This window comes from Cryptomeria japonica, chromosome 8 (assembly GCF_030272615.1).
Source record: "Cryptomeria japonica chromosome 8, Sugi_1.0, whole genome shotgun sequence".
NCBI classification, from domain to species: Eukaryota; Viridiplantae; Streptophyta; class Pinopsida; order Cupressales; family Cupressaceae; genus Cryptomeria; species Cryptomeria japonica.
In genome coordinates, this window is record NC_081412.1 from 570,014,810 (window position 1) to 570,036,804 (window position 21,995).

The following is a 21,995-nucleotide window of genomic DNA, read 5'->3' on the forward strand; positions in this document are numbered from 1 at the left end:
GAATTTGAGTTTTGTTTGAAAACTCATGCCTGATGTGTATTTCTTGTTTGTGGAAAGAACGTAATTTTGTGGAAATTAGGAAAATTATTATAGAAAGTTTGCCAAGTTTTTATGGTGCATGGAAATTGCACGATTTAGGAAAAAAGGGTATTTACCTGAGAAATGGTTTTAATTACCTTAAGGAAATAAATTTAATTATACATTAAATTTATTTAGGTTAATTAAATTTTTTTTTTAAATGAAGAAGGATTGAAATTTTGTTAAAATGGAATTATGGGAAAAATATTGTTTTTGTTATTATTGTTGTTAAAATTTTATTAAAATGAAATTATTAAATATATATATATATATATATTGATTAATTATTTTTTTGTTTAAAAATATATATATAAAAATAAAATATATATATATATATATAATAATTATTAAAAAATATATAGATTAAAAAAAAAATGAAAAAAATTTATTACCTACGGTAGCAACCACTACCGACGGTAGTACATAGTACTACCGACAGTAGCAGTGCTACCGGCGGTAGCAGCTACCTGCGGTAGTAGTGCTATCGGATGATAGCAAGTGCTACCGGATGGTAGTACTAGCTACCGGCAGTAGCAGTGCTACCGGACGGTAGTACTAGCTACCGGCAGTAGCATGGGCTACCGCGACAGACCTATTTGCAATGTTTAAAGTGATTTTTATAATTTTAATTAATTTTTAAACCTTGTCCACTGTTTCGGGTTTCGTACCCAGGGAATTAAATAAATTAGATATTATTATATGTATGTATATAAATAAATATATGTATCTTCATATATATATATATATATATATTTCTTTTGGTAGTTATAATAATATTTTAAATGTTATTTGAAATATTATTTAATTACAGTTTGGAATGTTAATGTAAATAAATATGTTGAAAATACTTTAGGAGAATTATTTGTATTTTTAAATCTTTTTGACAAATGACAAAGTGAATGTTTTGGTATTAAAAAGTTGTAAATTTTTGTTATCTGGGAATTTGTAAATTGAATGTTAATTATGCTTTGGTTGTTTTTAAGGAAAGATTGCCTGTGATAGGATCTTGCGTATATTGTGTTCTCAGTCAAGTGTTATTTCATTGCAATCTTGGTTAAATTGTCATTGTGTCCTATGATATTATTTCTCCTATACCAGGTGTTGTTGTATAACCTATTTGATATGAGCCATTGTGTGTCTTTGTCCAAATGGTCATTCTTGGGTTGGTATTGTGTATCCATCACCTGTGTTTGTCAGGATTGTTTATGGTTTCCTATTTCACCATAGAGTTCTCGTAGAGAGAAACATTTCCTGTTAGTGTCCTAAGAGAGAGAGTGGCTTTCGAGCGGGGGCCGTGCCCAAAGTGGATGACAGGATAACACGTCGAAAGTTAGTTAAAAAGTGATAACCTAATAATTGATTAGGGGGTGGGTAGATTTAAATATTAAATAAGATAAATGTGCCTCGTGCATAGATGAGTGCTTGTATAGGGCTCATGATGTTACAAGAAGGCTTGGAATGGCAAACTTACCACCTTGTCTTCATGAAAGGATTGGTAGGGTCCGCATGAGACTTAGTTGGAATCGGAGGCTCGGGAGAGGCTACTAGGAGAAACCCGAGTATGGGGGCTGGGACCTATGGAGGCTGTACCATGGTAACCATCAAGCTATGCGATGACACTCTCTTCTTAGAGTCACTAGTGTTTTGTGAGTTGTGTTACATGGATGGTTGCAGAGTCTTGTAGTCCTTTTGTACTTGTCTTGCTTTGCTTGCTTGAGGGTTTTCTACTATCTCCTAGCACGGTGGGGTGGTTCCATTTTGGGATCACATGGTCGGGTGGTAGTGCCACTTCCCATCGGATGTTTTGGATTGTGTCTTCAGACGAGGAAAGGCTTCGCTGGTGTTCTTGGTTCGTGGTTTATGTACCAGCTCTTGTTCAAGATCATTGTTCAGTTGAGACATTGTGATCATTGTATCAGACTTTTATGTAACCTTGATATTTTATCTTTGTAACCAGCAGTATTATTGGAAGCCATGTATTTATGGATATTGTAATATTATGTCAGTGAAATGAATGTTATTGTTTTGATCTTATGTTTAAATGGTTATGGAAATTGGATACATTGGAATACTTTTATTTCTTTATTATGAAATTTGGATGTATGTGCAGTTTCAGACTTAGGAGTTCAATTTATGTAATTAAATGGATTAACTGTGGTGTTAATTTAAGCTATGGAAATTAATCTTCATTGGTTACCCTTAGGAAAACTTATGATAGACTTCCACTGTGTTGTTAAACGTGCAATGATTATAGTTAGTACACTTAGTCTTTAACAAAAAAAAAAATATTTCACCCTTTAGTTGCCTAGTTGTGTTGTTTTCCTTTAGGGTTCCTGGCGGGGCATTACATGTGTTCCTTGTTTAGGATTTATTCTTTGTTTGAAATGATACATCTTTCATGGACAATCTCTCTTTAGTGAAAGTGTGCAATCATTCACTAAGAATCCACTTTTTCCTAAATATTTGAGAAGGTGTGTATTCTTATTTTCCCTCTCTTCTTTTATAATGATGTTATCTTTAACAAATATCCCCTCTATTCTCGAAGGTGGATGTCTTTGGGTAATTATCTCTTCCTCCTTTTATATGTCAAAAAGATCCCTTTAGACATTGTTGGCCCCATTATAGTGCCCCGATTAAAATTTTAAAATCGAGCCTTTGTTTCCATTAATAGTGCCTTGAAGGTGAAATTTGTATTATTTTTCTTATAATCTTTTTATGGAGGTGACATTTTTATTAAAGGCAAACTATGAAGAAACATTTGAACTCAGGATCAAAATGGATCAAAATGGTTCAAAGTAGTTCAATAGGTTCCAAAAGTTCGAGCAGTTCCCTAAGTGTAAGAGTTCAGAGCACAAGGTTTACCATATATCACCAGCACCATTAGTTGTAAATATTATCAAGAAACTCGAGTTTGAACAGGAAAGAGACTTTCATTTGGATGAATAGCAAGACACTCAGTTGCAAATAAAGTCACCCCACTTAATATCAAGAAAGAGAACAACTATGGCTTGCACATATGTTTAACATTTTATCATGCCTTCTTCTTCATAGCTGTCACATTTTTCAACTATGGGATATGGTGATATTATAATGAATTCAGATTGGGCCCGTATTGTTATGTTGCTAATCATACCAATAATTTTTTTTTTTCAGTTTGCTTGTATAGATCAATGAAATCCTGGAGTTGCCAAGACACACATAGCTCTTGCACTGCAAACAATATCAAGTCACTTTTTATGTTTAAGAGATGCAATTAGTGGACAAATTTGGTCAACTAGCAAAAGTTTGGAAGAGGAATATTGATTCACCATTTATTTAGGAAGCAGCTGATTATTTTTCCTAGAGGATTGTGCAAGAGTTAGCATGAAGAATGTTTATAATTTTCAATGCAACCTATAATTACAAATTTTTTGAGATAGCAAAATCAGTCTTTGTGCAGGGGGCATCTCTCTCACTTCAATCATTAGATCATGCTGGATTTCAGATATGTTTTATGAAACCTATTTTTATAAGTTCTCACCAAAGGAATTGTGGAAATTTGATCTAGTCTGCAAGATACACTTAACAGAATATAGGTCTAGAACAAAGAACATTTTCTGATTATTTTTGTGACAGAACAACCGTCATGTCTCGGGGAGCATATATTTTTGTTCCACCATTGGATTTTTCCCATTTTTGGGTATGTTGTGCACAGACAAGTTGCACACGATTCTGCCAAAGCGATTATCCGAATTATGTTTTCTTCAAAAGATATGGTTGACTAAGTGCGAGTTTGTCCAAGGTGACCAACAACAACCAAGTTTCTTGTCTTCAAACATTAACAAGGCGCAACTTATATTTGCAATGATGGGGCCCATAATTAATTCATAAAACTTATATATTTTAAGTTATAATGTTTTCAGATTAAAACATTGTGATAAAGATTACATTGAATCGAAGAAAGTGTTTAAATAATACACATCGAACATGAAAGAGATGAAAGAGTGAAGACAATTATTATATCCAACTATCAGCATATGATATGCCAGGATTCAGTTTTTGGAACCAAAAGTGTCTCACCGAGAGAAAAAGAAGGAAAGGGGGATAATTTTCTAGCACCCTGGGTGCTATAGGAAAGGGGGATAATTTTCCATTTTCTGAATTGTAACAGGGAAAAGGAAGAGAGTATTAATATTTTCAAACATTATTTTGGGTGTACAGGGGTAATATAGACTTTGATCTGTTTATTTTGTGTTGAAAGAAAAGGAGGGAATATATGTAAAGCTTTGAATTTAAGATATTTTTCATTATGATTGAGTCAATCTTTGTGTTGTTTCAGTCCTCTTTTTATACAATTCTATGCAATCTATTTGTGTAAATGGTGATGATGAAAACTTTGAATTTCATTTGTGCATCTACCTGAAAATTATATTTAAAATCTTCCCTTCGTCATCTTGTAGTTGGAAGATCAAATAGATGGGCTTTGCATTATCTGTTTAATCTTTTCTTTTAGTTTTAAGTCCAAAATTTGTATTCACACCATGGTGATGGGTGGATGTTAAAGTGCCTTCGTGTCTTCTGGTGAAAGACATAACTCATATTTAATTTCTTGCAAATCAAACAAACGGAGTTGTACCTTCTCATGAAAATTCAGAGAGCACTTGCACATCTCCATTGCAAGTGACTCAACTGTTAGTTCCAGTTTGTTTTCCAACTTTTGGGCATTTAGGAGTCATTTGTGAAGGTATTTCAGGAGGACAAATCTGTTAACAAACAGATTTTTGGTGACTCTGCTAGGGACTCAGAATCAAAGATCAGTGCATTTTGTTTCCTCAGATTTTTAGATTTATCTCTGTGTAGGAGATTGGCGACTCTGTATATAAACATAATGCTCAAAACAAGAGCAATGAGAAAAGGGAAAAGACCAGATCCTTCGATCTTGGAAATTATTGAAATAGATGATAAAGTATTGCATGACTTCTTGGAGCATTACAAAGAAAGTATTTCTTGTGATGTTAGAAATAATATAAGTGTCGAAGATGATCATGCATCCACTTTTCTATGGAGAAGTCTTTGCGTCAAATTTCATAAATTAAAAGAATTGAAAGAAAAGACAAGAGTTTTGCAAGTTTATGCAAGGAAAATATTGCAGCTGGAAGAGGAGTTAAGGGATAATGATGATGAAGAATCTCTTGTTGCCCAAAAGTCGTTTCATTCACAAAATTGCACAGTCTTGAGCGATCAAGAAATCCAACCTAGAGAGCAATTGAGAAAGAAACCTACTATTGAAGAAATAATGGTTGAAAATGACCCAATGCTACAATACCTTTGGAATGCTTATAAGCAAAGTATCTGTGAGGCTGAAAAGAGTAAAATAGATCCTGCTAAAGATCCCAAATCCACCTTGCTGCTGAAAAGTGTGTATCAGAGGTATCACAACCTCAAAAATCATGAGCAAAAGACTATATCTGTTGTAGAAAGATTAAAAAAAAATCAGAAAATGAAGAGTCAATTTCTTATATCTTCTCAGTTTTTGGAGAAAGAGATCTTGAGACAACCTTGGTCAAGCCGTCAAAGGCTTGGAATCATAATCAACAGCAAAGAGAAAGGTTACGACAAGTTGAAAGTGAAAAGCATGAAATTTCTTTGTCAAGTATCTGTAACGGGGAAAAAGAATCATCATGCACACCTGTTACGAAGCAAGCTTTAGCAGACAAAAATGATCAAGAAAACAATAGAGAAGTTGTGAGCTTGGAAGGTGAAGATATGTTGGAATCTTTTTCTTTGCCAAAAATGGAGACTTTCAATTTTGAGGCCAGTGAAAGTGGACTTGTCCCATAAAATTGTAAAGATGAAGATTTTCAGATTAACTTGCAGCTTGAATATACAACTTTCAGTTTTGCACAAGAAAGCGGTAAGAATGATTCTTCACATTCAGAAGTTTTGAATGAATGCATGTTAGAATCATTTTATTTTGATTTATCAGTTGAAGTTTGTAATGAAGATAAAGAAAGATCATGCTTGGTTAAAGATTTGTCAGAATCTGAAAATGAGGGTATAACAGAAATATTTGATGTAAATGTGGGACAAAATGATGGTCAGATCGATAGAATATTGCAGCCTCAAGGATTGTTGAATGGTTTGGTTGACACTTCTTTTTGTGAAGAAGTCTAGGTCAATTTTTATCCTCCCTTGACCAAGAAGACTTCGTTGCAAAAGACTCAAGTGGAGCATTTCTTGATAGTGTTATACAAGGTAGCCGAAAGAATTCAGAAATTTATGATGAAAGGTGGCTTTTTGGCAATGAGTATTTGCACAGGTTATTCCTGCACACTATTGGTTTGACTGCTGAAAATTCTTTTAAGAACGATGGTCTTAGCAATGCAAATTTTAAAGAAGATGCCCCCCTTTTTCTAGAAAATCTCGGCCATTATTTTTATCAATTAGAAGGAGAAAATTGCTTGAGTAATACTATGCAAGGAGCTCAGGACGATTCAACATTTTTTGATGATAAGTGGTTATTTGGATTTGAGTATGCCTACATGTTATTACTGCACTCCATAAATCTGAGGTCCAACATTAAGAGAGTCGCAGAATGGCAAGTATCTCTAGCTACATCAAATGGCCACAATCCATTATTTCGGAAAGATGCCTTTTTCTCACAACCAGTTAATGGATTTGCATGATTAGTATTGTACATATTCTGATAGGGTCTTGTGACCATGTACACATTTAGTCTTTTTGTTGTGTCATAGGCTTAGATGTTTTGGCTTGTGGGTTTGCCCTGCTCCCCTCCGCCCTCTGCAATTAGCTCTTTGTGCTCTTCTTTGTTTTGACTCTGTTGCCCAATGGTGCTAGGCACTATTCCTTTTTACCAAAAGTTCTGGGAGTTCTCTTCTTTTTCCATGTAAAAGCATTTTCCAGTTAGAGCCAGTTGTTGGCCCCATTATAGTGCCCCAATTAAAATTTTTAAATCGAGCCTTTGTTTCCATTAATAGTGCCTTGAAGGTGAAATATGTATTATTTTCTTATAATCTTTTTATGGAGGTGACATTTTTCTTAAAGGCAAACTATGAAGAAACATTTGAACTCGGGATCAAAATGGTTCAAAATGGTTCAAAGTAGTTCAACAGGTTCCAAAAGCTCGAGCAGTTCTCGAGCAATTCCCTAAGTGTAAGAGTTTGGAGCACAAGGTTTACCATATATCACCAGCACCGTTAGTTGTAAATATTATCAAGAAACTCGAGTTTGAACAGGAAAGAGACTTTCATTTGGATGAAAAGCAAGACACTCAGTTGCAAAAAAAGCCGCCCCACTTAATATCAAGATAGAGAACAACTATGGCTCGCACAAATGTTTAACATTTTATCATGCCTTCTTCTTCATAGCTATCACTTTTTTCAACTATGGGATATGGTGATATTATAATGAATTCAGATTGGGCTCGTATTGTTATGTTGTTGATCATACCGATAGTTTTTTTTTCAGTTTGCTTGTACAGATCAATGAAATCATGGAGTTGCGGAGACATACATAGCTCTTGCACTGCAAACAATATCAAGTCATTTTTTATGTTTAAGAGATGCAATCAGTGGACAAATTTGGTCAACCAACAAAATTTTTGAAGAGGAATATTGATTCACCATTTATTCAGGCAGCAGTTGATTATTTTTCCCAGAGGATTGTGCAAGAGTTAGCACGAAGAATGTTTATAATTTTCAATGCAACCTGTAATTGCAAATTTTTCGAGATAGCAAAATCAGTCTCTATGCAGGGGGCATATCTCTCACTTCAATCATTGGATCATGTTGGATTTCAGATATGTTTTATGAAACCTATTTTTATAAGTTCTCACCAAAGGAATTGTGGAAATTCGATTTGGTTTGCAAGATACACTTAACAAAATACTGGTCTAGAACAAAGAACATTTTTTGATTATTTTTGTGACAAAACAACCGTCATGTCTCCGGGAGCATATAGATTTGTTCCACCATTGGATTTTTCCCATTTGTAGGTATGTTGTGCACAGACAAGTTGCGCATGATTCCGCCAGAGCGATTAGCCAAATTATGTTTTCTTCAAAAGATATGGTTGACTGAGTGCGAGTCTGTCCAAGGTGACTAGCAGCAACCAAGTTTCTTGTCTTCAAACATTAACAAGGTACAACTTATATTTGCAATGATGGGGCCCATAATTAATTCATAAAACTTATATATTTTAAGTTATAATGTTTTTTAGATTAAAACATTATGATAAAGATTACATTGAATCCAAGAAAGTGTTTAAATAATACACATCGAATATGAAAGAGATGAAAGAGTGAAGATAGTTATTATATCCAGTTGTCAGCATATGATATGCCAAGATTCAGTTTTTGGAACCAAAAGTGTCTCACTAAGAGAAAAAGAAGGATAAATATGCAAAAGAAAGGGTAAAATAGGGTTCTTTTCCGGCAGCCTAGGTGCTACAGGAAAGGGGGAAAATTTTCTGTTTTCTGAATTGTAACAGGGAAAAGGAAGAGAGTATTAATATTTTTAGACATTATTTTGGGTGTACAGGGGTAATATAGACTTTGATCTGTTTATTTTGTGTCGAAAGAAAAGGAGGGAATATATGTAAAGCTTTGAATCTAAGATATTTTTCCTTCTGATTGAGCCAATCTTTGTGTTGTTTCAATCCTCTTTTTATACAATCATGTGCAATTTGTTTGTGTAAATGGTGATGATGAAATATTTGAATTTCATTCATGCATCTACCTGAAAAATTATATTTAATATCTTCCCTTCGTCATCTTGTAGTTGGAAGATCGAATAGATGGGCTTTGCATTGTCTATTAAATATTTTTTAGTTTTAAGTCCAAAATCTGTGTTCACACCATGGTGATGGGTGGATGTTAAAGTGCCTTCGTGTCTTCTAGTGAAAGACATAACTCATATTTAATTCCTTGCAAATCAAATGAAGGAAGTTGTACGTTCTCGTGAAAATTCAGAGAGCACTTGCACATCTCCATTGCAAGTGACTCAATTGTTAGTTCCAGTTTGTTTTCCAACTTTTGGGCATTTAGGAGTCATTTGTGAAGGTATTTCAAGAGGACAAATATGTTAACCAACACACATGTCACTATTTAAAAGGTAATTCTTTTTCCTAACCTTAATTCCGCATTTCATACTTAATCTTTTGCATCATGAGCTAGAAGACTCTAATTTCCACACCATTGGTTGCATTGGAATCGTGTTTCAGTTCCCTTTCTTACCAAATGATTCTCAATTAGTTTTGATCTTGTATCAAACCTTGTCGTGAGTATTTGTCATCAATTTTACTTTAGAATTTGATGAGGTAAACATGATACCCTATTTCATCTCACTAAAATAGCAAGCCGAAATAGGGGGGCATATAACTACCCTTGAATTTTATCACTCTAAGTAAGCATTTAGTTGATTTTGTGATTTCAACTAACAATGTGGTTTTGTAGGATGCAGTTCCTAACATTGTACTGCAAATATTGCTAGGGTATTTGTACAGCATCTTATGGACATATCCTTTTTCCCATGAATGTTTACTTTTATGTACTTTCATATGTACATAGGGTCATATGATCGCTAAAGTGGGGCCTAAATGTAGCATCACAAATTATGCACCCCTAATTAGGGTTGTCCAATTCCTCTTAGGTTAGCACCCGTCTAAGTGTGTTCCATTGCATTTTGCATTTTCAAGGTTCTTTTAAGAATTAAATTATTAATTTAATTAAATCCAAAGTCTTCTCTCATCAATTCCCATATTATAAAATTGGGCCCTTAACCCTAAGTGTGCCCCTTTTTATTTCATTTCAATTAATCCTAATAAAGTCCTAGTTCTGACCTTCAAGGTGCATTTTCACATATCTAAACACCTTGGATTGATCCACTGAGCTAGATTTGATTTTTCAATCACAATGTTATTTTGCATCCCTAGAAATTTGGATAAAAGTTGACTGGACAGGTGCGAACACCACATCAGTCCTGACTTTTTCTCCCTAAATTTCAGGAGCTTAATTTGGTGGTATTATAACATTCAAATCCTATTTTTTGTGAAATTTTATCAATTCTAGGGCGGCCTATGATCAAAATTAAAGTTAGGGTTTCATATATATAACCTTTTCTTTCCTCATTTGAATGATCCAACAATCAAGCAATTGAAGGAGCCTCTTCTGAAGTGAAAGTGCAAGTTTTATGTGAAGTCTTCAATCAACAAATTCATCATTCATCAAGTCTTCATCAACATTTTTCAACATCGACTGCTGATTGCCGTGTACCTCTCCCTTAGGGTTTGGTATGGTTTCATATTATTTTCATATCTCTATGTGAGTTTTTAGATCTACAAATCATCCATTTTCAGATTTAAATTATTGCTTTAGATCTACATTGCATTTGTGATTTGAAGCATTTACATTGTACATTCATTTAGGGTTTTTGCTCCAGACATAGGGTAAAACTCTAGTTTTGCATTTTAGCTCATAGGAATCTTACAAACACATGAGATTCTAGGGCAATCACACTTTTCAATATTACATTGACTATTTGTGGAGGTGGAAATCATCAAAACAAGGGTTTTGACTAAGGCAAAAACCTATATAGCCACAAACATACCATTTTCCAGCTTGTAGGCACGAGTACAGGTTTCCATCGAAGAGGGCAATTTTTGGGAGATCTCAGCAACATGTCACAAACCCATTTCCATAATTTGGCCTCGGATCTCAGGGACCAGAGCGCCTAGTGTCTTAGTCCTCAACACCAAAGCACCCAACACCTTGGTCCTCCTCAGTTAGGTGTAGAATTTGGCAATTTTGGTTTGAAGCACTTCAATCCGCAAATTTCCAGTTTCTAGCTCAGTATAGTTTCTGGGACCAGAGCGCCCAACGCCCTGGTCTTGCTCAATTAGGCTTAGATTTAAATATCAGGTGCACATCAAAATTCCCCTTACAAACTTGTACCTTGTCTCAGTTTAATTTTTGTATTAGTTTGTTATTTACTGTTATTCTAGAATTGTTCTCATTACTCCTACTAGCTTAGTTTGTTTGCATCTTTCATTTTACTCGTTCCTCTTTCATATCAACAAAGAAATATAAATCCTAAAAGTGTCCCTTGACTCTCTTTCACAAGAGCTAGTCATAGAAGATCACTCCTTTAGGTGCTTTCATATTCTAATATATGAATGAAGGTGGGATTAGGCCTTAATCTACCCGATCCCATTTTCTTCCATTACAAAAATAAAATAAGCATTCATTATAAAATCGTTTCTACACTTCAACATGGTGAAAAATACATACCTAAATCATTTAGATACTTGTAAGTTAGAAGTTCTCGAATATTGTTTAATGAAATTCACAACATTGAGGGTAGGGATTTAGAATAAAATGGTGTTCATCTTCCACATCACAAAATTTCTTGTTCCAAAGAGTTCTTACTTTAGTACAAAGACAAAATTAAATATGAGGTCATAAACACTAGTTATTGCTTTAGCAATTTTATTTTTTTTACAAGATGTTAGTGTTGAAAAATAATTTTAATTAGTCAACCTAGGATCAATAAAGTCTTTGCAATATATCAATTATCCCTTTTTTGTGAATTTTTATGTCATTTCATATGTTTTCGTTGATTTAGAATTCAATTTTATCATCTTCAATATTTGAATATCCCATCCAATTTTTGGTTTGGTCCACCCTTTTATAAGTTTGCAAATGCTATTCATAACTTTTTGGTGCTTAAATTTTTATTTATATATTAAGAGTCTAATAATAACTTTAGACTCAATTAAAGTATTATTGGATTGAATAAAAAAGAATATGGTATGAGGTATTATATTTTATTTTAAAATTATAGATTTTAATTTTTTTTTAATTTACTCAATTTCATATCAAGTATTATAAGAAATTCTTACTACAAATTTAGACCTCACAATTATATAGAATAATTATAATCACGACTACTTGAATAATTTTCTTAATCCTAAAGTTGAACATTTTACAAATAGTTTCAAGACCATAATAAACTTATCAATTTTCAAAAAACAATTGTAAAATTGAATTACTTTAAATATATTGTCATTGTACAAAATTTAAGTGTTAAGATCTTCATTTAGATCTAATACTTATCACTATATTTATAGTATCTTATCTATGACTTCAATAGGATTTGAAACCATATAATATCAAGATTAAATATTAACTAAAAATTAATATTTTCAAGGCATATGCACATAATCCATTTTTAAAAAAATTATGAATTTCATGGGTCTTACATACATGATTAAATATTTTCTAAAATTAACATTTTAAAGTCCTTTTTGGATGACCCAATGAATTTTAAGAGAGTAGTAACATTTTGGCTAGAAACCATCCAAGTAAAACTTATTATAAAATATTAATTATGAGCACTATTATTATTCTTTTTTGTTAGAGTTATCATGTTGTGGCTAATAATTATTTATTTAATTGTTAGTCTATTATACTCTACGCTTAAGCTAAACTTAGGTATTTAATAATTATTCTAATTATTAAATATACTTTATCCCTTTAGGGTTTCTGCAGGTCCGTACGCCCTGCAGCAAGTCGTGGACCCTGCCCCCCCCAGCCACCTATCGTATGCCTTGGGGTCTCCACCTCCTACCCGCCATGCAAGCGGTCGCCGCATCCTGCCTGCCATGCAACCGGCTGTTGCCGTTTGACCGCCTACTGTCGACCTCTCTCTCCGTCCGATCTTTGGCCGCTTGTTGTCGACCTCTCGCTCAATCCGGTCATTGGTCGCCGCCGATTTTCCGGCCCTGCCGACTTTTTCCGGCACTCGTCGATTTTTTTCGGTGAGGAGGATTTTATTTCTGACAGAAGGATTTATCAAGAACCGAATTTTTTCCGGCAGCAAAGAATATTCTCAAAATATTCTGCTGACGTCAACGGTACGAACAACATATTGGCCCCCTTTGAACCCTCTTTGTGCCCTAAAAGAGGTGTTTTTCATTTGGCCGTAACTTGGCCATACAATATCATTTTTTGGCAAACAAGATACCAACGAAAAGATGGTTTCGTCTACTTTCGAGAGTTGTGGGTTTTATCACTTGGTTTTTTTGTTGGTACATTCTATAGCCATTTGAAGGTAGAGGTGTTGTTTTCAGTCCCAAGCTCATAACTTTTCACCAGTTTCTCCATTTTTCACGATTCTAGCGGCTTTGGGATGGTGTTTTAGAGCTCTTCATAGCAATCCATGCACTTTTTCCAGATTTTACTCTAGGTACATTTTATCCAATTTTTTGTGTTTTCACACTCTAGTGAATTACTTGGACATATGAGATTGCGGAAGCTTGTCATTTGTATGGGATGACTTGTTTTTTGTTTTTCTTCACGTATTTACAACCTTTTGTCTTCTTTGAGCATTGTATACATCATTTTGTAAGCATTTTCTTTTTTGCAAACACACTGAGATAAAGTGCCACTATGTCTTGCATGCTTGGGATCTTGCACATCTTGTGCCTTATTGTACTCGCACTCCATTATAAAGTGCCATGGGGGGGTTTGATGTTTGCCTTTGTTTTCCATCTACCTTTGTCATGTGAGTGTTCCTTCCACGACATCAGCCTCATGATGTGTGTCAAGTGAGCGTTCCTTCCACGACACTAGCCTTTATATGTGTTTGTACTTTCTGTTGCACTCTCGATGTTCTTGGTTCTTCATCATGCAGTTTTTCTTGGCATTTAGTTTCAGTGTACCTGTCACCTCTCCCTTGTCAGCATTATGGGGGGGGTTTCTCTTGTTCATTGTTGGTTCTAATGCTTCCTTGGTTCATTGGAGTGAGCTATGTATTTAGTATTTGTTCCTATGTGCTAGGCGGATGCAGTGACTGGTTACCTATACATTTCAGTGAGATGGATCATTTACCATATGGACACTCTTTCATTCCTATTTTTGGAGGCAACCTTCCATCTTCGATTGATCAGCTCTTCAAACTTTGGTGTTTTTTGCCATATGTATCTTCAAGTTCAGTTGTTTGCCTTTGTTTGTCATCTGATTCGAGTAGTGGTATTTGAGGGCAATCATGCAGATTATAGTCTTCTCTACCTGATCATCTTCTATTTTAGTGGAGGTTCTTCATATCGACAATTATTCTTTGACAATGTTTGCAGCTTCATGCTTCAATGGTGTTCTTCATGTTCACCCTTTGTTCCTGTTTTCTAGAACATTCTCTTGTTTGGAGGCTTCTTCAGTCCTTCACTTGTATTTTTCTCTTTAGGAGAGGAGTTTTTTTCCCATGAGGTTTTCTCATTTTCTCTAGTTGTAGGAGATCTTTTATACTTAGGTACCTCATCAGGCCTAGTTGCGAGGACCCATTGTTACTTTCATGCATTTTGTTTACATGCATTTATTAGTCCTTAGTTGTTTTTAGCTACTCCCTAAGTTCATCTTAAGGGGGGGTGTTAGAGTTTTTATGTTGTGACTAATAATTATTTATTTAATTATTAGTGTATTATACTCTACGCTTAAGCTAAACTTAGGCATTTAATAATATTGTAGGTATTTCATAAATACACTTTATCCCTTTAGGGTTGCACAATCTCCTTTTATAAGGATTGTATTGTACTTTTTATTTCATTCCCTCTCTAAATGGTAATATTTTTCTTTAGAGCCATTATTTCTTTTTTGCCTCCATTCTTCTCTCATGACAAGTATTTTGCTTGCAGGTGTTCTTGGGATCTCTGAAGTTGTATTTCTCAAACTTCTTCATTTTTTAAATGCTTCCAAATCATATTCGTACCACCACTTGTTATTAAAGTTGATTTTTAGAAATATTTATTTACATCGTTTTGTTTTTTATAACATTATCTCCAATCAAGTCAAAAGGTTTGTTTTTTATTACAAAGTGACGTTTACTAGGGCACTGACCCTTTAACATAGTTAGAGACTATCCACATCCCAAAAACACAGGCTCAGTTAGACAGGCAAACAAAGGGGCCTACAAAACTTTAAACAAAACTTGCCTGAATCAAGGAGGAGTAGAAACATCCACACCTTGATTGGGGAGGGTTTGGGGAAGAGGGGGGGGGCCTCCCCTTCCGCCTATGGTAAAAAACTGTCCAAGCAATGTTGTCCTTGGGATTAGCAAGGGGGGAGTCATTCAATGAGGGATCCCTATGAAAAGGACTGGTAAGGTCATCATCAACGGGTAGTACAATAGTCACAAAAGAATGGACCGATGCCATAGCAATTGCAGCACATGTAGTTTCTAGAGGCTGCAGTGGAGTTGTAGCAGTGCGTCGAGGGGGCACAGAGTCAGGCTGTGTAGTCTCAAACTCTGAAAGAACACCAAAAGGGTCAGTAGGTGACTCCTCACCTAGTCCATTTAGAAGCTCCTCTGAAGAATAAATAGTTAAATGATCAAGTGTAGCATCTATCCACCAGGTAGCAACACCCTTGCATCATGAAGTAGAGCAGTCCAAAGTGAAGTGTCCTGCAGAGAAGAACCTCCAGCAACGGAAGGGGAGACCCTCAAATTTTAGTGGTTGCATCCAGGGCTTATCCCCAACCATGAGCACCACATTAGCAGGGAGAGGAGAAGCGATATCAATGTCAACCAAAATGCGAGTGAAGGTGTAGTGGCCCTTCGAGGAAGTATCATCATCCACCATCAGGAAGCGACCAAGTGAGTTGTCAATAGCCTCATAGCAAGATTATTCCCAAAAGGGTAGGGAGGATTTAGAAGACGGACCCACACAAGGCACACATTAACTGGATCGGTGATGGGGTTGAAGGCAATGGTCTAGGGTTTGAGGGAGAGAGGGTAGGCACCCCAAGCCCATAACTTTCCCAGAATCAAATCTTGATCAATCGAAGAGGTAAAGGAGGAAATGAAAAATCCTTTAGCACATGTAAATAGCTCAATATTGTAAGTAGCCAAGGGTTTCCAAGAGTCACTTATCCAGCTATGAAGATCTAGAAGGGACGGTCAGAGCCCAGATAATCTGCACACTAGGGCACAATGCTGATAGAACCCTATGTTGTCCACAACATCCTACCCACAAACAACCACAAGGGATGACTTGGCACAGAGGAGAGGATGAACACCCTTGAAGGCCGCAAATCTCGCCACTCGAGCAAAGCTTTACCTACCAACAGGTGGAGACATGGACGATGCAGCATCCGAAGTATCCTTGCCAGAAGAAGCCATTGCACCACGAGCCAAAGTAGAAGCCATAGAGCCCATGGGAGGACGAGGTTGAGCAAGAGTTATCACCGCAATAGACTCACCAGCCAGGAGGGCAAAGCCCCCCGCAACAGCAACGATGGAGGGAGCCTAAGCAAGGTGAACCACATAGGAGTCCAGCGGTCGTGAAGCCAAATCACCCAAGCGAACAGAGGAGGGAGGAGGTAGACCAAACGAGAGAGAATTGAAACCAGGCAGGGTAGGAGAGCCGTTATGCGTCATTGTTGTACATTAGTCAAAAGGTTTGTTCAATTGATATAATAAATTTAATTAATGGTCTTCCCACCAAGTTCAAATTATATAAATAATCAAATCTAGAAAATAAAATTAAAAACTATTATTACCTTTCTTGCATCTTAATCTTTACAATATCATAAATGTAGAGGATATCAATGAAGATGTAGTCCTCACTAATATCTAGTGCATTAGAAACTTGTAATGTTACACTTCAAGTAGAGGTTGAAGGAATTAAATTTATCATTAATATTTTTTGATTGGATATTCTCTTTAGTGAGATTTCATTGGTTTAGATGTCACAAGTGGATGATATTTCTTGTGTGTGATCTTGATAATTAGAGCATGCTACACTAAAAAATAACAATATAAATACCACTTTTAGAATTTGAGCCTAGTCTCTAACATAACCCATTAAACTCAACCTCTTTCACATATTAAATTTATTAATTAACTTCCATGTGAAAAATACATGAATTAAGATTCAAAGGGTGTAGACAATCCCAAATTTGGGAAGATATTATTAAATCTTGTCAATCTAAATCAAAAAATTGGAAAAACAGATGGCTGACTCAAGCTGGTAGACTTACCATGATCAAATCTGCTCTATCGGCAATTCCAATATATAGCATATCATGTTTCAAAATGTCGTTCGTTGCTGGAAAAAGTCAGAATAACTTATTGAAAAAAATTGTGTGGGATGGAGCTAAAGACAACAAGAAAATTCCGCTTATCAATTGGGACACTTTATGCCTTATTAAGGAAGATGGTGGAGCTGGCCTAAGGAAAATGGAATTACAAAACTCTGCTCTTGGTGCTAAGCTTTCTTGGAAAATGTGTAAGGAACCTCAAAAATTGTGGTGCAGGTTGTTCCAAAAGAAGTATCTTGATTCAAAAGACACTAACAGAATTCTCACAGTGGCAAATACTGAAAGAGGCTCGACTACGTGGAACTTCTTATGGGATTGTAGGCACATTATCACAGGTCACATCTCATGGCAAATTGGTAATGGCTGGGCTACGTTGTTTTGGAGAGATTATTGGGATGGGTTTCCGGCATTAGCAGAAACCTTTGAAGATAAGGGATGGGTAGACATGGTGGAAAATTGCATAAGGCAACATGTGTGCAACTATATGGAAAACCAAATTGATCATAATGGTCTGAGAAGATGGAAGAAAATCAATGTTGGAAATCCCTCATTATGTGAACAGCTATGGAAAGCAATAAAAGATAGGAAAATATCGGAGTCTGTTGAAAAAGACATCATAATTTGGTGTGCAGCAAAATCTGAGAAGTACAACTCCAAACTCGGGTATGAAGTTCAAAGGCAAAGGGGCTCCATTAACACTTGGCCGCATAAACTATGCTGGAATCACAAAATACTTCCAAAAGTTGGGGCTTTTCTATGGATTGCTCTTCATAGTAGAATCCTAATGGGGGATAGACTCAAAACTATTGGTATCTCGGGCCCCAATCGTTGTGTTATGTGTTGTGTAGATGAAGAATCAACAAATCATCTACTATTTTGTTGTCCAGTGGCAGAATTTTGTTGGAACTGGTTCCTCAAAAGAATAAATTCGGCTACAGCAAAAAATGAAAGACTTTTTGACTTTATTCTTGCTTGGCCTAACAGACAGAAGTCAAAATGGTGTGATCTATGGTTTATTGGACCATCCATAATAGTATGGCACATCTGGAAGGAAAGGAACAGAAGAATTTTCAAAGAGGCATCATTGTCAAATTGCATGCTTGTGGAAAAAATAAAAACTTCAATAGAGGAAGTAATAAACGGAAAGAAAATAAAAGGCAGTCCTAAAGTATAGACTAATTGGGATGCACTACTGGAAAAACGATGGGCCCTTAAAGAACCGCAATCATATGTCCCTCCAGCAAAGCATGCAGATAGAAAAGCAATTAGATGGATGACCCCTCCAAAGGATTGGACAAAATTAAACTTTGACAGTGCTAGTAAGGGGAACCTGGGTGAATCTGGTATAGGAGCCATAGTCTGAGATGAGCAGGGCAATATCCTTCATGGGTTGTTTGGTGGCATTGGAGTTGCCACAAACAACGAAACTAAGATCTGTGCACTTGAGGTAGGACTTTGTCTCTGTATTAAGTAGGGACTCTCGAATCATAATAGAAGGCGACTCACAGATTATAATAAATGGGATCAGTCAATCAAGTTTACATAACTGGAAGCTTAATAAATGGTTACCAATGATAAGTGAACATCTAAAAACATTTGAGTGTTATGAGATTGGGCATGTCTATAGAGAAGGCAATCAAGTGGCTGATTACCTTGCGAATCTTGGAGTTGGAAGTAGTGATGACCCTATTTATTTTAACCAAACATCAGCTACGGAGGATATCAAAGAACAATGTGTGAGGGACTGGCAAAGATATCCACGACAGGGTATTAGGTAGCATGCCTGCTGTTTTTGGATCTACATGCCTATCGGGACATTGTGGTGGCACCAAGATAAACCTTGGAGGAGTACGATATTGACTAATGGGATGGGGGATACATTTGAATAGACAAAAACAAGAACTTTGGTGGTTGGATCACATGGGAAGGCAGTGGTCTGCCCCTGAACAGTTCATTATGATGCCTGGAAATATCCACCACACCAGTCGTGTTTCAGAGCAGTTGTAGATCCTACTAGATATGGACAGTGCATGAATGATGACTATCTGCAATTCACGTCCTTATAAAAAGACCCTCCCGGTGATGACTATACGATAACAAGCAACATTTTGGTAGTGTTGCAAAGACAGAGTTGAGTCCGATGGCTTATTTTGGAATGATCAATTGTGTCAATTGTGAAGGCGCGTTGGGTGTGCAATTGAGAAACATGTTCATCATGAAAGACCATGTATATGATGCAATTCGTGGGCTCATGGGCATCGCTCTCAACTTTTATAGACATTGGTGTGATGCAGTGGTGCTGGAAGCAGTCCTCTTGCCTCTGGTTGATGTCATTGACTCTAGGGAGCATGCGATTGAACTATTTGTTGGGTTTGTTAAACCATTCATTGCGGACAACGTTGCCAATGTCATTTTAAATCTGGAGGAGTCTGTCAAAGTAAGCATATTGAAGGTATACTTTCAGTTTGATAACTATCTACCCTCGGAAACAGAGGACCCTGAAGACGAGGACAATGATGAATCTGCCGACGATGATGAATCTGCCGACAATGACGCCATTCGAGAGATGGCTCGCAGGGAAGTTTGGAAGGAGGAATGTGAGCGTCTGAAGACATTTGAGGAGAATGCATGGGAAGTATTTCGATGTGTAGTATTCAATGGAAACTTGGCGTCATTTCGAAGATTGACTAAGTCAGATGATTGGTGGCTCCCTGAGAACTCCACCCGCAATGCTATCAACATTGGTGAATTTGCAACAATGCTTTACCAAGCTATTGGTGGGCAGATGTAATTTTGGGGTATATTAGGGTGATATTTTTTAGCTATTAGTATGATGAAAAAGAGCAGGGAGTGTAAGGTCGACAAGGCTACTCTTGTCTAAAAAGTATGTAATTTTTCTAAGATTTATGCAATATAGGGAGCTATCCCCATTAATGATAGCACTTACTATAAAAAAATAAATTAAAAAAACATGAATTAAGATTTATATTATTGTAGTGTTTTGATTTCGATGAATTATACATAAAGATGGAAGCCATCACATCCCAACATCTACAATTCATTTATGAAGATAATGCTTGATTTGTCGTGGCTCTTTATTTGTATTTTAAAAAGTGAGGATATTGTCAATTTAAAAAAATGTGTTCAAATACTTTTTTTATATGTGCATACTTCTTATAAACAATGTTCCATATTCTTCACTCAAATTTGGCTGTCAATTTTAAGATTTAATCTATCTTACTAAATTCCATGAAAGATTTTGGTCCCATACACTTGTAATTAATTTATTAAATTTCAATTTATTAACTTATTTACTTTAACCATCTATTCTTCTTATGAGAAAAAAAATTGAATTTAAATATTTAAATAGCTAATATTTATTGAAAAGTATAATAATTTATAATCCTTTATGGAAATAGTTCATCTATCATTTTAAACAGCACTTAACGTAATAAAAAAAATGCTAAAATTATCATTTTATTAAATATAATCAAATAAATTATAAATTAATATTAAAAATAATAATTTGTCATGATTAATTGAACTTTCATTTAGTGTCTCTTTTTATTCGAATGATGCAAAACATATATTCCGCCAAAAGCAAACTTACATATACACCCTTTAAGTTAACCCTATTTTTCTCTTTTCTTCACCCTCCTAATAGAGTAACTTGTTTCTTAAACGCACTCCATCTCTTGCAAGTGAAAATCAATCTTATGAAACCCATTTATTTGTATTGAATTAGGAATACACAATTATAGAATAAAGCTGAAAACAACTTAAAACGAAAAGGGAAGTCCATAGACAATGCATTTTTCCTTGAGAATTTTAAATACCATTTTTGTGGGAAAGCTACAAACACCCTTATGAATCTTCAACCTCTCTATGACTTCTATAACAAACTCTCGCAATTAGTTTCCTTCTAAGGGGTATACATTCTTAAAAATTAAAATCAAATTAGCATTTTTTTTTATTGATATGCTTATTATCACAGATCCCAACAACTCTAGTACCTAGTAGTTTTAGAATGCCCACTTTGAGTAGCTTGGTGATGGGGCATACCATGAAGGTGGCCTCTAATGGTCTCGATTGGCAATTGATCCAAAAAGGCCTCCATTTTTATGAGTGATAAATGGTGTCAAAACAAAACCTTATCAATTTGTTTAAAGTCATGATTACATGAAAGAAAAACATGGTTAAGAGTCGGGTATCCCTCGACCCTCAACTTTTGCATTTTTTTTAATCAAACGTCTAGTAGTAGTAGTGAGTAAGAGAGCTATATTGCATATCATTTGAAAAATATTTCTTGAAAACAAGTTAATAATTTCTTAAGAAGCATATACATAAGGGCCCTTGGATTACCAGCAATCACATCAACCAATTGAGCTATCTACATGTCAAGATCTGGTAATAGAAACCTTGGATTCATCTTGGTTGATCATTCAATTTAGCATCCAAGAGATTTTGTTCAAGAGGATAGAATATATTTGGTATTTTATTTTGTGTTCTATTGTGCTAAAAAACACATCAACACTTAGTCCACTCTAAAATGGACTAGAGAAAGGTGGTTGCAAAGCATCAAGACACGAGACATAGGATTTGGTCTCAATCTTAACATATGACAAGAGTAGGATAGGTAAGGTCCAAATAGGATTGAAATGACCCAAGAGAGGAGACATGAAGAAAGGGCCTAGATAGAGTGTGAAATTGTAAAGCGATACAATTTACTACACTACATTTTGTTACTTGATGCATTCATGAAACAGATTATTGCATGGTTGATGTGCTAACACGCTTGTCTATGAGTCTATTTACTTTTTGTGTATTA